This window comes from Chiloscyllium punctatum, chromosome 44 (genome assembly GCF_047496795.1).
Source record: "Chiloscyllium punctatum isolate Juve2018m chromosome 44, sChiPun1.3, whole genome shotgun sequence".
NCBI lineage: Eukaryota > Metazoa > Chordata > Chondrichthyes > Orectolobiformes > Hemiscylliidae > Chiloscyllium > Chiloscyllium punctatum.
In genome coordinates, this window is record NC_092782.1 from 54,491,862 (window position 1) to 54,507,652 (window position 15,791).

Here is a 15,791-nt window from a genome sequence, read left to right on the forward strand (position 1 = left end):
ATCAATCAAAGTTTGTCATTGATTCGTGCAAGGAGGCATCAGGGCAGCTAAATGAAAGCCTCAGCAGAGAGGTAAATTCTAAGGAAAGTGTTGATGTGGGGATGTGGGTGTTGCATGGTGGGCCAATGTTATTAGCCCAATCCTACACCCTTGAGAAGGTCGGGGTAAGTTGCCTTCTTGAACTGCTGCAGTCCATTTGGTGAATCATCCAGCAGTCTGTTGGGAAGGGAGTTCCAGGATTTTGATCCAGTAATACTGAAGGCTCAGCGATATATCTGTAATTCGAGATGGTGAGTGGCTTGGAGGGGAGCTTGCAGATATGGTGTGCCATATATCTGCTGCCCTTATCGTTCCAGCTGGAGGAAAGAAATGTTGGAGATGATTAGGGAGGGAATTCTAGAGCTTAGAATATTTCACGTGAAGGCACATTCACCAATGATATACTCACTTAAATCTGGGAAGTGTGTCTCTATTGGTATGTGTGTGCTGGAGGCCAAGTGTATACATTAACTGTCAACTGTGGGTTAATAGCAATTTAAAGACATGCTGATACTGTGCCAGAACTTCTTCCTGATTGATACTGGTGAAAGCTGCCTATAAATGATTTGTCTTTGATTGTTGGTTTGTCAAACTGACTATTACTTCCATTGATGCTTTTCTTGTATGTCTTGATTGTTTTGTTGGAGTTACGATGCGCACGTATATTCTAAATAAAATTGTGAATTCCAAAGCTGAGGTCTCCAGTAAATCAATAGCTTGTAAGGTCTACTTAAAGCAGCATTAATGTCCATTAAAAGCAATTGATTCAATATTGAAGTCTGCTGCCAGAATTTGGGTCTTGTAACCTTGTTAAATGTGACTAATTGCCAATGTATTTACACCCAGCATCACTGAAGCTGAGTGTAATGTATCTGGACTTTCACATTGATCATATTAATAGTTGAACTGTCTGTTTTATGATCTACATTATACATCCATTTTGTTTGAAGTTATATGTGACATTATTTTCTTGTGAATTTCCATAATCCACTTATTCCAAAGAAATGTCAATGTCTTTCTCAGATATTTGCGAGTGCTCAACTTTCCTGCATTTGATCTTTAGCCATGCCCAAAAGGGATTCTGCTTAAGGTTAGAGTGCAGAAATTACATTAAGTCTCAGAGTTAGACATAAAACATTGGTGCCGTAGTTCCTGGGTGGAACGAATGCATGAATAAAACTAAGCTTTTTCTGTGATTTCCATTTGTTTTATTTGTGACAGTTCACCGACACTGAAGTTCATCACTGGCGCTGGAACTGGAGGAAGCGTGAGTTGCTTCTTGTACTGCCCCTAATTTATGCGCAGCCTGTAGGGTAGTCCACACTACTGGAGTCAATCTGCTTTATTTCATCTAAGCCATAAAACACCTTCTCCTCCTACCCATACTGCATATGCTTCCATTCCCTACATACCGCAGTGACCATTTACACCACATCGAGACCCAATTTAGTATTCTCCACTTATTTCATTATTGTTTCCCATTGGCGCTGACTTATCATTTAATCTCACCTACCCTCTGCCCTGTCATAAATTGTTACCTTCCACCCACCCCACTATACGGAGGCTGGGCCAGTGCTGGAATTGATTGCCCACTCTTCATGCCTAAGAGAATGATATAGGGTGAATCCAGCACCTCAAATGCTTGATTGATCCCGACAATACAGTGGTCATGCCAAAATATAGCTGGCGTGGAAAGTTTTATGGGAGTGGGCAATATGCTTTTGAATACCTACATGAATGAAAGGTGGGAAAGAAGCAAGGCGGGGAGGGGGGCATCATTCAGCAGGTGCCCTGAGTATATCGAGACAGTACCCTAAATGCCAGCTTACCCCTTCCTTCCACACATCCTATCTGTCCAAACAGAGCCTGGCATCTCCAAACCGCCCTCCCTGGGCTGTAGGACCTCTCCCTATCCTGGAAACCCTGAGGTTTATCTTTCAATGGCAGCCAAGATCCTTTTCCTGCTGCCCTGGCAATGCCCAGGGTATGATGAAGGTGCCAGATGGGCAGGTAGGGCATGGCCTCCTCCAAAGTGACAAGCAGAGGTTCCGCAATGAGCCAATTTAGTCAACTGCAGCACATAATAGTTGTAGGATGGTCTGCCAATCAACAGGCCATGGAATTGATGTGAGGTAAATTTCTGCCCATGTTCGTCTCTTTCGATCGGTGTGGCTTATACTTTAACTCAGATTGATAAGCCACATGAGGGAGAAACAGAAGTTATACTGATACAATAGGATGAAGAGAGCTGGGAACAAGATTGTGTGGGACACAAGTACAACAAAAACAAGTTGGGACAAATTATCGGTTTCTGTTCTGAAGAAGGGTCGCTGGATCTGAAGTGCTTTCTCTCTCCACAGATGCTGCCAAACTCAATTTCTCGAGCAATTTCTGTTTGTGTTTCATAATTCCAGTTTTTTGTTTTATTTTACCTGTTTCTATATTACAAACTTTAGGACATAGAAAAGTACAGCACAGAACAGGCCCTTTGGCCCACGATGTTGTGCCGAGATTTAATCCTGATGTAAAATATAGTAACTTAACCAAGCACTCCTTGACTCACTGCTATCCATGTCCAGCAGTCACTTAAATGTCCCCAATGATTCTGCTTCCACCACCACAGCTGGCAACGCATTCCATGCATTCACAACTCTCTGCGTAAAATTCTGTAACTCTATGTAGCTTTCATACTATAGCAAGAGCATTCTAAGAAACTTTATAAGGACATTCACAGGCAAGTATGCTTCCTGTATTTATAGCGTATTTATATGAAATGACACGTATACACATTTAGGAGGTGTGCAAAGTGATTTTATCGACTAAAGGTGTCCCAGATCCTTACTGCAGTTTGCGGAGACTTGGCCAAGAACAAGGTTATTGCACTCGTACAGTGCTCTTTAAATTGGAGAAAGGGATCTCCTTTTGAACTTCAAATTCTACTTGCAACCTTTAAAATTTGTGGACATTAGCTATGAACTATTCAATGCACATAGTGTATGCTCCCCAGTTAGGAATAGAGAACCTGCCATCAGCTCGGAGGTTATTTAGTTGCGTGAGAGGTGTATCAAGGTATACAGCCATTGATTCCTTTCAATTACATTAAAAAAGCTCAGCAGCAAAGTCACAATCTCCTGCACATCTCAGTTGCCTTTATTTCTAAACTTAGGCCTCAGTGTAATGAGGAAACCAGCAAATTAAAGTTGTTGAATGGCAGGATGGTGGATGGGAACATGAGAGGTAACAAGTGCAGTTATCTGACTAAGAAGATTTCGGAACAGTTGATTTCTGAGCTCTGAGTCAACAGTAGTAAACTATACCAAAGCTCTACGTCACAGCTGAAGCCAGTTAGTGTCCTGCTGCTTATAATCTTACTGCCTTGTTAGCGTGTGCCCTCACACTAACCTTAAAAGAAACATTATTGACAGGGAACTGTTAGTCCCTTGTTGTTTCCAAAACGTAAATAAAGGCTGTTTTCTGCAATATCCCCACTGCTAAACCCTATGTTTGAAATGCACTTGTCTGAATCGCTACCCAAGTTCTGAATCTGACTTTCTCTATGGTTTCCATGGGTCTGAACAATTTGTCAGGGGGAACTCATCAATTGCCTTAATTTTCCTGAAGTATTTATGAGGTCACATCAATATCTCGTCTTTTCCAGTAACTGCAAGCCCAGTGTCCTTAACATTTCCTTGTGATTTATACTTCCAAGATCAAACATGACCGTGTTGGCTCTGTGCTGCACTCTCTCGAGGGAAATAATACCACATCACACACTGACCAATATTGAATGTAATATTACCGACTGGGTGCAATCACCCACAATATCACTTCCTTTATTTGAATTTTGAGAGTATATGTGAGGTTATTACCTTGGTTAATATCCCGCTACAAGAAAAGATTTTTTAAAAAATGCTGCAATAAGCAATCCTATATTACAATACACTCCCAGCCTCCAGGAACATGGATTCCCACTGAAGCACATATATCTGAAGCAAAAACAGAAATTACTGGAAAAGCTCAGCCGCTCAGTTCTGAAGGAGAGTCACTCCTGAAAAGTTAACACTTGCTTTCTCACTACAGATGCTGCCAGAATCTTTTGTTTCCGAAATACAGCATCAACAGTTCGTTCCGTTTCAATACCCTGGTGTATCTGAACGATTTATACCTGGAACATATTTGTGGGGGAGGGTTGAACAGAATCTTTTTCTTTAAAAAGCATGCCATTAGCTACCCCAACTCATTCACCCAATCAAACCTGTGCCTGGAAGTTTGAGATAGCCCACAATCGATTTCGGTGTAAGTCAAAGAGCCATGGGATAAATTGCAGGTGCAAGTCAGATTCGTGACTGTCAGGGCCAGATGGACACACTTTTGCCCACTGTTTCCGCCCGTTCAAAGTGAATCTTCCAACTGAACCCTCCTCAGAGAGAGAGAGAGAGTTGGATGTTGTGAATCGGACGCTGAGCGCTGGAGAGCACAGTCAATGACAGAGTGAATAAGCCGTGAGCTACAGCCCATTCACTCCTTCCCCACGCTCTGAAATGCAAATACACACACATCCAGATCTGCAGCAAAATAGCAATATTTGGCTCTTGTTTATTTCGCTAGTATTGCCCCTGCCGTCTCTGTTGGGGTTTACTGGTTAAGCTTGTTATTAATATATTTAAAGACATGCAGTTGATTGAAATAACAGCACAGTGCATAGTCCACGTTTCATTGACTGCCCCGGCCAATACATCCAGGATTTCTCGCGAATAATTTGTGAAAAAAACACGACTTCTCTTTTGAAGTTTTGTGATATAATTTTGAATGCATTTTAAAACAAGTTTTGCGAAATTATTGCGTTGTTCGGCACCATTTTTCCCACCAAGCTTTACTTTGGAAAGAACCATAAAGGAGGGTTATTTCAAAGTGTGGGATTATTTCAAAGTATTTTGTCCTTTCAGTATTTTCTGGTTTCTTGTGCCAGCAAACAGATTGAGGTTCGGCTTTCGCTACAGACTCAGTAAACTCAGGTAAACGAGGATAATCTGATCACGACGCAATACTCCTGGATTTAGATTATAAAGGTTTTAGAAACTATAGATATTCATAAATCTGTCGCATTGTTTTACAGCTGCCTAGTCTCCCCTCTCGGAATCACACTCCTGGCTTCTTTCTTTTTAAAGAATGTTTTGGAAAATTGAAATGAGATACATATTGCTGAATACTCTTTCCATTGTAAAGGGGCAATTTTCAAGACGTGTAGCAAAAGGCAGCAGACTGGTTTGCAAAGTTACAAAATCACTGTTTTTTTTCGCCAGGCTATAGTGAGTTTTCTAAGCTCACACGAGAGGGAGAGAAAGTGTAATCCCTAGAATACGTGCGCACAAATACAGCGAACAAAGTGACTTAAAGGCACAACTGTACCGCTCTGAACAAAGTGATGAATATCAGTCCGCTTTGCAAACTGCTTAGCGGAAAGTCAACAAAAGACTTGTCAAAAAAAAACCAAATACTGCTTAAATAAAACCGGGACTGGACAGCCTCAGATGTGCGCCTGTTCTCGGGAATGAGAAGTCTATTCCTTGTTTTACACCGACCTGACAAGTCAGTGCTGAGAGATACATCGTCAGTAATGACACAGATGCAGTTATCACCTATTATGAGTGAGGAGCAAAGGTCAGATAAATGGCAATGACACCCCACCATCAGCAACTTCCTCCCTCCCTCCCTCCCTCCTACCAAGTCTGACCTGGTCTTCGGAAATATCACAGTACGAGAGACACTCACAGCTTCCAACAGATTCACAAAGCTGACAAAAGATCTTGACAATGGAAATGCAATTAAAATTTAAAAAGAGGAAATAAATTCGGTCTTACCAGACTCTTCTTCGGTTCAAGTAAATGTTACTCTAATAGATTGGTCTTCCTTTTTTTGTTTGTTTTTTTTTGTTTATGTCCTGGGAAGTGAAAATAAACGGAGACTGTTAAGAATTCTCACTCTGGAATCTTTCAGCTGCTCTGCAAAGACATCCAGACAAACACACACACACAAAATAAATAGGGTTTCATCAGTAATTTGCTTTAGCTGTCAGTGCAAGTCAGTGCTGCATCATTCTGTCCCGCCCTTCCCTTCCCAATGGGGTGCTGGCTACCTGCGGCTTTCCCGAAAAGCTTCTGCCAGAGACAGCAAAGAGGGAGGCAGAAAGCATGCTGGAGCATTTGCTCTCTGGTATCTCGGTCCTGCCTAGGCTCCTGTTTATTTTTTTTTGTAACCCCACCCCCCAGCAGCCAATCTGTGCTGTCACCTCAGCGTCTACAGTTCCATACAAACCATCAGCATCGGTTAATGCCATCGGAATGGGGCTCAAAACGGCACGTTCTATTTAACAGTGAGGGGGAAAAATAACTTGCAGCCAGAGGTAATGGTTTAACCTTTTCCTCACAGGCTCCACATTTTCACAGATGTATTTGTCTTTAAAGACTTGCAGCAAGCAGCCTTCAGCTTATTAACTCACTCAGATCTGTACCCTACACTGGGTTAATGCTGGTAATGTTAATTACTCCTTTTTGAAACTGAACAACTGTATGAACGGGAGGAAATGAAAAATAGAGAGGAACTGTCCACTTCAGATACTAAATAACTTCAACCAAATGGATTTCAAGGGTAGTGTCACTGCCTCTGAGCTAGGTTCAAGTCTCATCTTCAGTGCTGTGTCGTTACATAGAGTCAATGGAGATGTACAGCACAGAAACAGACCCTTCAGTCCAACCCGTCCATGCCAACCAGATATCCTAAATTAATCTCGTCCCATTTGTCAGCACTTGGCCCATATCACTCTCAACCCTCCATATTCATATACCCATCCAGATGCCTTTTAAATGTTGTAATTGTACCAGCTTCCACCACTTCCTCTAACAGCTCATTTCATACACACCCCAACCCCTGCGAGAAAACGTTGCTCCTTAGATCTCTTTTATATCTTTCCCCTCTCACCCTAAACCTACGCCCTCTAGTTCTGGACTCCCCCACCTCAGGGTAAAGATTTTGTGTATTTATCCTATCCATGCCCCTCATGATTTTAGAAACCTCTATAATGTCTCCCTTCAGCCTCCGAAGCACCAGGGAAAACAGTCTCAGTCTATTCAGCCTCTCCCTATTGTTCAAATCCTCCAACCCTGGCAACGTCCTTGTAAATCCTTTCTGAAGCCTTTCAAGTTTCACAACTCTTTTCAAATAGGAGGGAGACCAGAATTGAATGCAATATTGCAAAAGTGGCCAAACCAGTGTCCTGTACAGCCGCAACATGACCTCCCAATCCCTATACTCAATATACTGACCAATAAAGGAAAGCATAACATCTCAGAACAGATTAATGAAAAATAACCTGGTTCATTAATTAAATCATAGACTTTAAGTTTCTGGATCATCAGGTCAGTGGCAAGCTCATTAATCTGTCATTACATGTCCATCTGGAGTCTGAAGGATAAGAGTTTAACAGACACTGAACTATAACGACTGTAGGAGCAAATGAAAAAAAAGCTATACAAGCCATTTGGCCATTCCAAGTTGACATTATCCACTCTCACCAAAGTAGGTTATGTTTCCCTTTAAAGCATCCAGACAGACTTTAAATGTTCCGAATGTGTTTTTACTTCACACTGCTTCCCAAATCTTCTGTTTCCAACCCATAACTGAAGCTTTATACAATTATATTCTGGTACAATTGTTGCCTTCTGTTCGAAGATTTCAAAAGCCTTTACAGGATTGATGTATTATCATTGGAGGTAGGGCAGTCCTGCCATCATCCCCTCAAAATCTATTGAAATGCCGCTGTTTTTCATTGAAAAAATATAACACTTCTCATTTTTCTTTGGTGTTAGATTTTTTTTTGTCTCGCTGACTGTGAACTAGTCCCTCAGGCACATCCATTATTACACAGGCTATTTAAAAATGTCCTACTGAAGGGAAAGGATCTCTACTGGGCTCAGCGATGATTGCTTCATATTAAAGTGTATCAGAGGTGACTAACTAACAGATTTTTTAAAGCATAATTTGAAACAATTATGCAGTGCCATTGGGTACAAATGAACCAGCTTATCCTAGAGAATGATTTACTGAATGTGGCCTTATCTGTCTTTAAAATCTCAGGGTTTCTTTAACAGTAGAACTGGCAGGTTTTTCATTTGCACTGGAGCTGTTGTTACAGTGGACATGCAACCTGGGTTTGGAGCCACATTCCATTGAGGTGGGAACGTCACTTTAGACCTTCACACCAGAAGTCGGACTATGCAAACTCTTGTGTATGAGAGTTTGCTTAGGCTCATTCTAGGTTGGAATGTTCAGCAAGGGATCCATATTGAATAGTGATTTTACACTGTGATGGTCCCTCTATGTTCCTTTTCAGATTATTCACAATAATGGTAAAATATAGATTGTCAGTTTTCAACTTACACCCCTGATTTTAATACCTTTATACCTTTAATACCTTTATATCAAGACCATTATGGGAAAAAAATGGTTTACAAAAGGAAGGAACCTGGATTTAAGATTGCCAAAGTGGTCAATTGATGAAATGAATGGGAGATAAACATGAAATGAATGGGAGATAAAGACAGTCTGAGCTAAAATTAACATTTCACCAAAAGACACCAAATCTCAGACAGTTGTGAAGTAAGAAAAAAACTTGTTTTCTGTTTTTGATTTACACCTCTCTGCAAGTTTTATGTACTGAGATCAAATTATCCTGCCAGTTATCCAGTCTGAACAGCAGACATGGGGATACACAAACAAACTTTATTCAGGAAAACAGCATTTAGTTAGGAGAATGAGAGCAAAGTGAGTAGCAGCACCAAGGACTGAAAGATGTCTCCCTCTCCTTGTTTCCTTCTCAACATCTTGAAAGCTAGGACTGGCAATAGAACAAATCAGACAAAACAGCCATTCACAGAGAACTTACAGGAATTCTACAAACTTTGATACAGCTGTGGACTGAAGACATGAACTAAATGGTCTTAGGTCCACTATAACAATGGAAGGATTTTTCAACGACTTTTAAAATATGTATTCCTTATCTTCTTATTTTACTATATACTCTCCTCTTTTAAAACTGTATGTGTATCTGTGTTTGTGTGTTTGATGTTGTATTTTATAATTTTTCTCAGGGTTAGGAAGTAATAAAATCCATTCTTCTTTCATCCAAAAAAGCCTTGTAATTGGCTCCATAATATTGACTCGTCCTGTGAATTATTGTAGTGTGATTTAGCCGAGTGCTAAAAATAATTTTAAGTATTTATTGTGACGAACTGAAAGGTACAGAAAGATGGGAGCTGATTTATCCCTCCTCATAGAGTTTTGACAATATGTATTCATGGGATGTATTGCCTATCCTGAGATAAAGAGTCCAAAATTACACACAATACGCCAGGTGAAGACTAGCCCAGATCTTATGCAATTGAAGTAAGACTTCACTGCTCCTGTACTCACATCCTCTTATAATTAACAATCCATAACTCTTCTCAATAACTTGCTGCACCTGCATGCTAGCCAACAGTGACTTATTGACAAGGACACTTGGGTCCCTTTGAACATCTACATTTTCCAACCTTTCAACATTTAAGAAATACTCTGCACTTCTGTTTCTGTGACTAAAATGGTTAACTTCACATTTTTTACATTATATTCCATCTGCCACATTCTAGCCCTTTCATTAAGTCTGTCCAAATTCTCCTGATTGCACTTTATATCTTCCTCAGAACACACACACACACACACACACACACTCAGCTTTGTGTCTGCCATAAACATACCACCCTGGCAGAAGAATTAGAGAGAAATGAGGAGAAGGTTTTTCCCTTGGTGGATGCTGGGAACCCATCATCTGAAAAGGGAGATTGCAATGGAGGCAAAAAAATCCTCGTCTTACTTAAAAGGTGTGGAAACTCTCAAGGCAGTGAATAAACATTTAGAAACTGACACTAGGTTGGCTAACTTTTAATTGGCAGGTATCAGTACTATGGGCCAAATGGCCTCCATCAGCACCACCATTGCTACGTTTCTACTAACAAGCTACCCCAACCTTCTGAACTGCACTACTCCCAGGAAAATCAAAGTCACGGCAGGAAACTTGGACACACTACTGATGTACTCCTCCTTGCAATCACCACACAAACAAAACACATACATGTGTCTTCCAAGCTATGGTATGATTCTCCACTACTAAGGTGCTTATATATAGCTGCTTGCCTTGTGCTGTGTAAAACATAATCTCTAAAGAAGAATGCAACTCATTCCTTGGTTCTACATTGCAACTTTATTTTGAGCAGGCATTTTGTCTCTTGCTCCCAGGCCACCATTATTGAAGAGATGCCTGCAGCTGGTTTTTACTTGGATCTCCTTTGGGTAGCTATGCTGCCATCACCCCTTCTTGCAATATTTGTCAATGCAGCCTACTGGTATTAAGTGATGGATGATGAACCACTAATATGTTTGTGGCACATATTTGAGTAGTAATACATTGATTATATATTATTATATATACCTGACAACAGATTACATTAGCTAAAGGCTAGTTAACTATGTCACACTTGGTAAGGGACATTGCTATCTTCTTAGAAATACCACAACAATACAAGTTACATGATTGTTAAGAGTAGAAGGAAGACCAACAGACTAGAACAACTATAACAGTCAACTAGGGCTGCCAAGCTCCCACAAGAGAATGTCCTATTTATGCCAATGGGTCAAGCTATACAAAGGATTCTGTCAGGCTCACTGTCTTATACAAGAACTCTCAGTGTCCAAGGGAACTGGGTTAGTTCAGTTGGTTGGATCATTGGTTTGCAGAGAAGTGTGATGCCAACAGAGTGAGGTTTGAGGATACCATGAAGGACTTTTCTTCTCAACCCCTTTCCTGGCCTCAGGGCTGGTGGCCCTCAGGTTAAATCACCACCAGTTGCTTCCCTCTAATATGTTCTGTTAAGACTATAGTGATAGCTGCTGAAAATGTGTTGCTGGAAAAGCGCAGCAGGTCAGGCAGCATCCAAGGAGCAGGAGAATCGACGTTTCGGGTATGAGCATGAAGAAGGGCTTATGCCCGAAACATCGATTCTCCTGCCCCTTTGATGCTGCCTGACCTGCTGCGCTTTTCCAGCAACACATTTTCAGCTCTGATCTCCAGCATCTGCAGTCCTCACTTTCTCCTTGAAGACTATGGTGATACAACAACATCTGTGTGCAAAAGCATGGATCTACCTGCACCTTGCTCCTAACACCCAGTGAGTTGTACGTTAGAAGGGTGTTGACTCTGCTGCTTTGAGATCCTCACCTAGATTGCCTTAAGTTCTCCCTCTTTGCAAAATAAAACATACATGTGCTTGCACACCACATATACATGAGTATGTCACTTCAAGCAGGCAAAAGGACATTTCCATCAATGCTGAAAGTCGGTACTGAGGGAATGAAAACTTAACATCAAGGGTCAGCTTCTCACATTTCCAGCTCAGGTCATCTGCATGACCCCAAGCTATGCAACTATGTATCCTCCTCTAAAATGTTTTTTTAAAATCCGTCACTTGCTCTAAGTGTCTCCTTTTTCAATACAGTGTCAAATTCTGTCTAATTACAACCTTGCGATGCCTCATGGAATGTTTTACTAAATTAGAGGCAATTTGTCGTTTTTGTATCTGCTACGATATAATGAAAATGTCTGAGTATCAACCACAGGTGGCTTGTGGTTGGGGTACAGTACTATTACTAATCCTCCTTTGTTAACCTTAGGGGCTGATCCACAGTCCGTGGTGGATGAACCACAAACAAGCCACATAAGAGCATAATAATAGCAGCAGGAGTAGGCCTCTCTCAAGCCTGCCCATCATTTAAAAAGATCATGGCTGATCTGCACTCTGCTTTCATGCTAGCTCATCACAGTCCTCAAATCCCCAACAAAATTCTATCTACCTTCTCTTTAAATACTTTTAGTGATCTGGCCTCCAGAAATCTCTAAGGTACAGAATACCAGACATTCCCTCTGGCTGAAGAAATTCCTATGCATCTCGGTTTTAAATAAGTGACTCCTTATTCTGTAACTATGTCCCAAAGTTCAAGATTTCCCCACTAATGGAAACATCTTCTCAACATCTCCACTTTCAGAATCTTGTGTGTTTCAATTAGATCAACCCTCATGCTTCTAAATTCTAATTAATAAAGGTCTTACCCGTTTAGCTGATCTTGAGAAGTCAACCCCTTCGTTCCAGAAATCAGCCTCTTGAATCTCTTTTGAACTGCCTCCAATGTCAGTACATTCTTTCTGAAATACAGGAATCAAAACTGTACTCAGCACTAAAGGTGTGACCTGATCAACACCTATACTGTTGCAGAAAGTGAGGTCTGCAGATGCTGGACAGCAGAGTCGAGGGTGTGATGCTGGAAAAGCACAGCAGGTCAGGCAGTATCAGAGAAGCAGAAGAATCGACGTTTCCTGATGAAGGGCTTATGTCCAAAACGTTGATTCTCCTGCTCCACAGATGCTGCCTGACCTGCTGTGCTTTTCCAGCACCACATTCTCAACCTATACTGTTGCAACAAGTCATCACTATTTTCAAACTCCAAACCTAATCAATAACAACAAAATTCCCTTTGCTATCCTAATTACGTTTTGCATCTGCATACTAACTTTTATGCACAATATCACCTGTTCCCTCTGCGCTATCATTTTTTAGTCTCTCTCTATTTAAATAATAGTCTGCCTTTTGATTCTTCATACCAAAATGCACAGCCTTTGTTTCCTACATTGAACTCCATCTGACAAGTTTTTGCTAACACTTTCAACATATCTAGACCCCTTTGCAGATTCCCTATGTCCTGATCACAACTTGCTCACCCATTTATTTTGGTGTCCTTGACAAATTTGGACACATGACACTCTGCCTCACACTCTCCAACTCTTCTAAATGGAGAGTAAATAATTGAGGCCCAAGGATTGATCTTTAGGGCACTCCACTGGTCATGTCTTTAAGTAAGCCTCCGCTGATCAGGCTGTTGTCTGTGCTAATTGAAGGTAGTTTATTATATCGTGAAAACTATATGCATATTACAAAAAGTCTTAGGTAAGACAAGCTAGGTAAGATATTTGTAAGTTCATCAGGAGACAGTGTCATCCTCCACCTAATTCCAAACTGAACTGCCAACAGCCTGATATTTCACCCGGCGTCTTTGTCATACATTAGGGTGGGTGGTGGTCAATAAATGTCACAGTTAAACTCCTTCATATCCATTACATTATGCAATATTATCCCAACTTTCCATTCACTCAATGCTCCGTAACCATTCCATTTTAGCATCATATCCTTAGTTAGTTTGTGCCTCCAGGAACAGGGTTGAACTTCTCCAAATTAACAATTTGTATCCAAAGGTAACAATTTAGCACTTCCAGAACAGAAAATAGGCAATGCGTCTCAAAATGGTCAATGTTGATTAAGTTCCACGCAAGAAACTTACATTTCTGAAATGTTTGTGAAAAAGTGGTTTGCAGGACAGGAAGGAAACGTCTCATCAAAGAAGACTTTCACCCCACTAGTTTACTGGAAAGTTAGAGGTGATAATCTAGTCTGTTAACCTAATTCCCAAGTGCAACCATGTTTAGTGCACATATGGTGTCATTTTATTGGCACCATAAAGTTATAGAGCAAGCAACAGCAAGCTGGTCCCTTGCCAATCTAGTTAGTTACTAAGCTGTCATGACACGCGCTCCCTGTTGTTAATCCAATGATGTCTTAATAGGACATTTATTCACTTTCCCCTCAGATAATTGTATCATAAAGATGTCCTCTTTTAATCTGCAGCAACTGTTAACAAATGTGATGTAATAAAAGAGAGGGAGAACATTGTTACAAATGATAGATCTACAAGTTTGATTTTGATGATTACTGAAGTAATGAGATTTTTTTTTAATAACCATTGTCACATTTCTATCACACTCTAGCACTCTCAGGGCTGCCAGTGGTTCTCAGAATCAATCCGTTTTAAGTTTCAGTGGATAGAGAAAATGCACATTCTATCCTCATCCAAAGCGCAGCTGCCTGTGTCAAGATGTGCACTAAATTCTGTTCCTCTGTCACTCATCTACTCACTGCCTTACTGGCTTCTGATCAAGCATCATTAGGATTTTAAAATACTCTTTCTTGTTTTCAAATCCCCCAATGGCTTCACTGCTCTCTATCTTTTTAATCTCCAAATGCTCAATCTTCTGTGAAATCTGCATTCCTCTAATAATGGGGTCTTGAGTATCCCTAATTTTAATTAATCTACCACCAGTGACTATATCCTTGGCAATTCAGAATGTAAACTCTGGAATATCCTCCCTAACACCCTCCAACTCATTACCCCACTTATCATTTCTCTTGTATTCCTTTAAACCCGTCTCTTTGACCATTTGGCTGTTAGCACTAATATCTCCTTCTGTGGCATGAGTTTTTACACTGCTGTTGTGAAGCAAATTGGGAAGTTTTGTTGTGTTAAAAGATGATATAAAGGAGGTATATGTTGTTGATTCTAACACGATTAGCTTGTCTGACGGATTAATCACATTTTTCTGATCTGTTGGACTGTTTCCCTTACTGATTAAGTTCCTGTTTATGTTAGCCCTGGACATACTGAGTAACCCAGCTCCTACAGCTCGTTGTGGTAAAGAATTTCACAGACTAAGTGTCTCAGAGAAGAAATTTTGCCCCATCTCAGCCTTAAATGGGCGGCACGTTATTCCAAGATTTATACAGCCAGTCCAGTTCAGTTTTTGGTCAATTTCTGAAAATGTTGATAGTTGGGAATTTAGCAATGCCATTGATTATCAAGGGGCAATAATTAGCTTCTTTCTTGTTAGACACGGTAATTGACTGGCATTTGTGTCGTATTAATGTTACTTGTCACTTATCAACCCAGGTCTGGATGTTGTCCAGGTATCACTGCATATAGATATAGACCACTTCAGTGTCTAAGGAGTCGCAACTGTTGCTGAATATTTTGCAATCATCAGTGTAAAGTCCCATTGAGAGAAATCATTGATGCAACCCTTAAAGACAGGTAAGTCTAGGACTTGACACAGAGCAACTCGGACTCTTGTGCTGCAGAGGTAATATCCTCACTGATCCTGATTGAAGATGATCAACCATCATCATAATGAATGGTGGTGCTGGCTCGAAGGGCAGACTGGCCTACTCCTGCACCTATTGTCTATTGTCTTACCTTTGAGCCCAGCAACCTGAGTTCAAGTCCCATCTGCTTCAGAGGTGGTACCTGAACAGGTTGGTTAAAACTATCTACACTGATGTGACAATACTATGGCTTTAAGAGGTATATTTTGTCCTTTTTGTTTGAAGAGAGGTTTTAAAATAGAAATGACAAGCTGTCAATGGATCCAATGAAAGTAAATAGCTTGTGAGGCCTTGATGTTTTTTTGAAAGAGTACAAATAATAGAAGCATCCTGAATGGGTGAGGTCAAACTCCCATAGAACCTGGACTATTAGAACACACAGAGAACAGTACAGTACAGTACAGGCCCTTTGGCCCTTGAAGTTGTGATGACCGTTTATCCTACTCTGAGATTAAACTAACCTACATATTCTTCATTTTACTATCGTCCCTTGTGAATTAACTCTAAAAATTACTATAATGGTTACATATTCCTGCTAAATTAACTTTTTATTCCAGATTTTTAATCAAATTCCAACTTCATCTTTTGTCATGATTGGATATGAACCTGAGTCCCCAAAAC

At 40.6% G+C, this 15,791-nt stretch overlaps 1 protein-coding gene across 6 annotated transcripts in view; it reads right to left on the reverse strand.

The window, feature by feature from the left end:
• The window catches only part of celf2 (cugbp, Elav-like family member 2), a 985,143-nt gene that overhangs the window by 850,519 nt on the left and 118,833 nt on the right, over positions 1 to 15,791 (reverse strand). For 3 of the 6 annotated variants that reach the window (XM_072562980.1, XM_072562976.1, XM_072562972.1), the window contains exons 2-3: positions 12,236 to 12,328; positions 5,901 to 5,980 (exon numbers count right to left, since the gene is read on the reverse strand). The gene's annotated coding sequence lies outside the window, so the exon portion shown is untranslated. Of the gene's footprint in view, positions 1 to 5,900; positions 5,981 to 6,175; positions 6,192 to 12,235; positions 12,329 to 15,791 lie in introns of those variants that run through there. The other 3 variants (XM_072562977.1, XM_072562973.1, XM_072562974.1) reach the window with 2 other exon arrangements.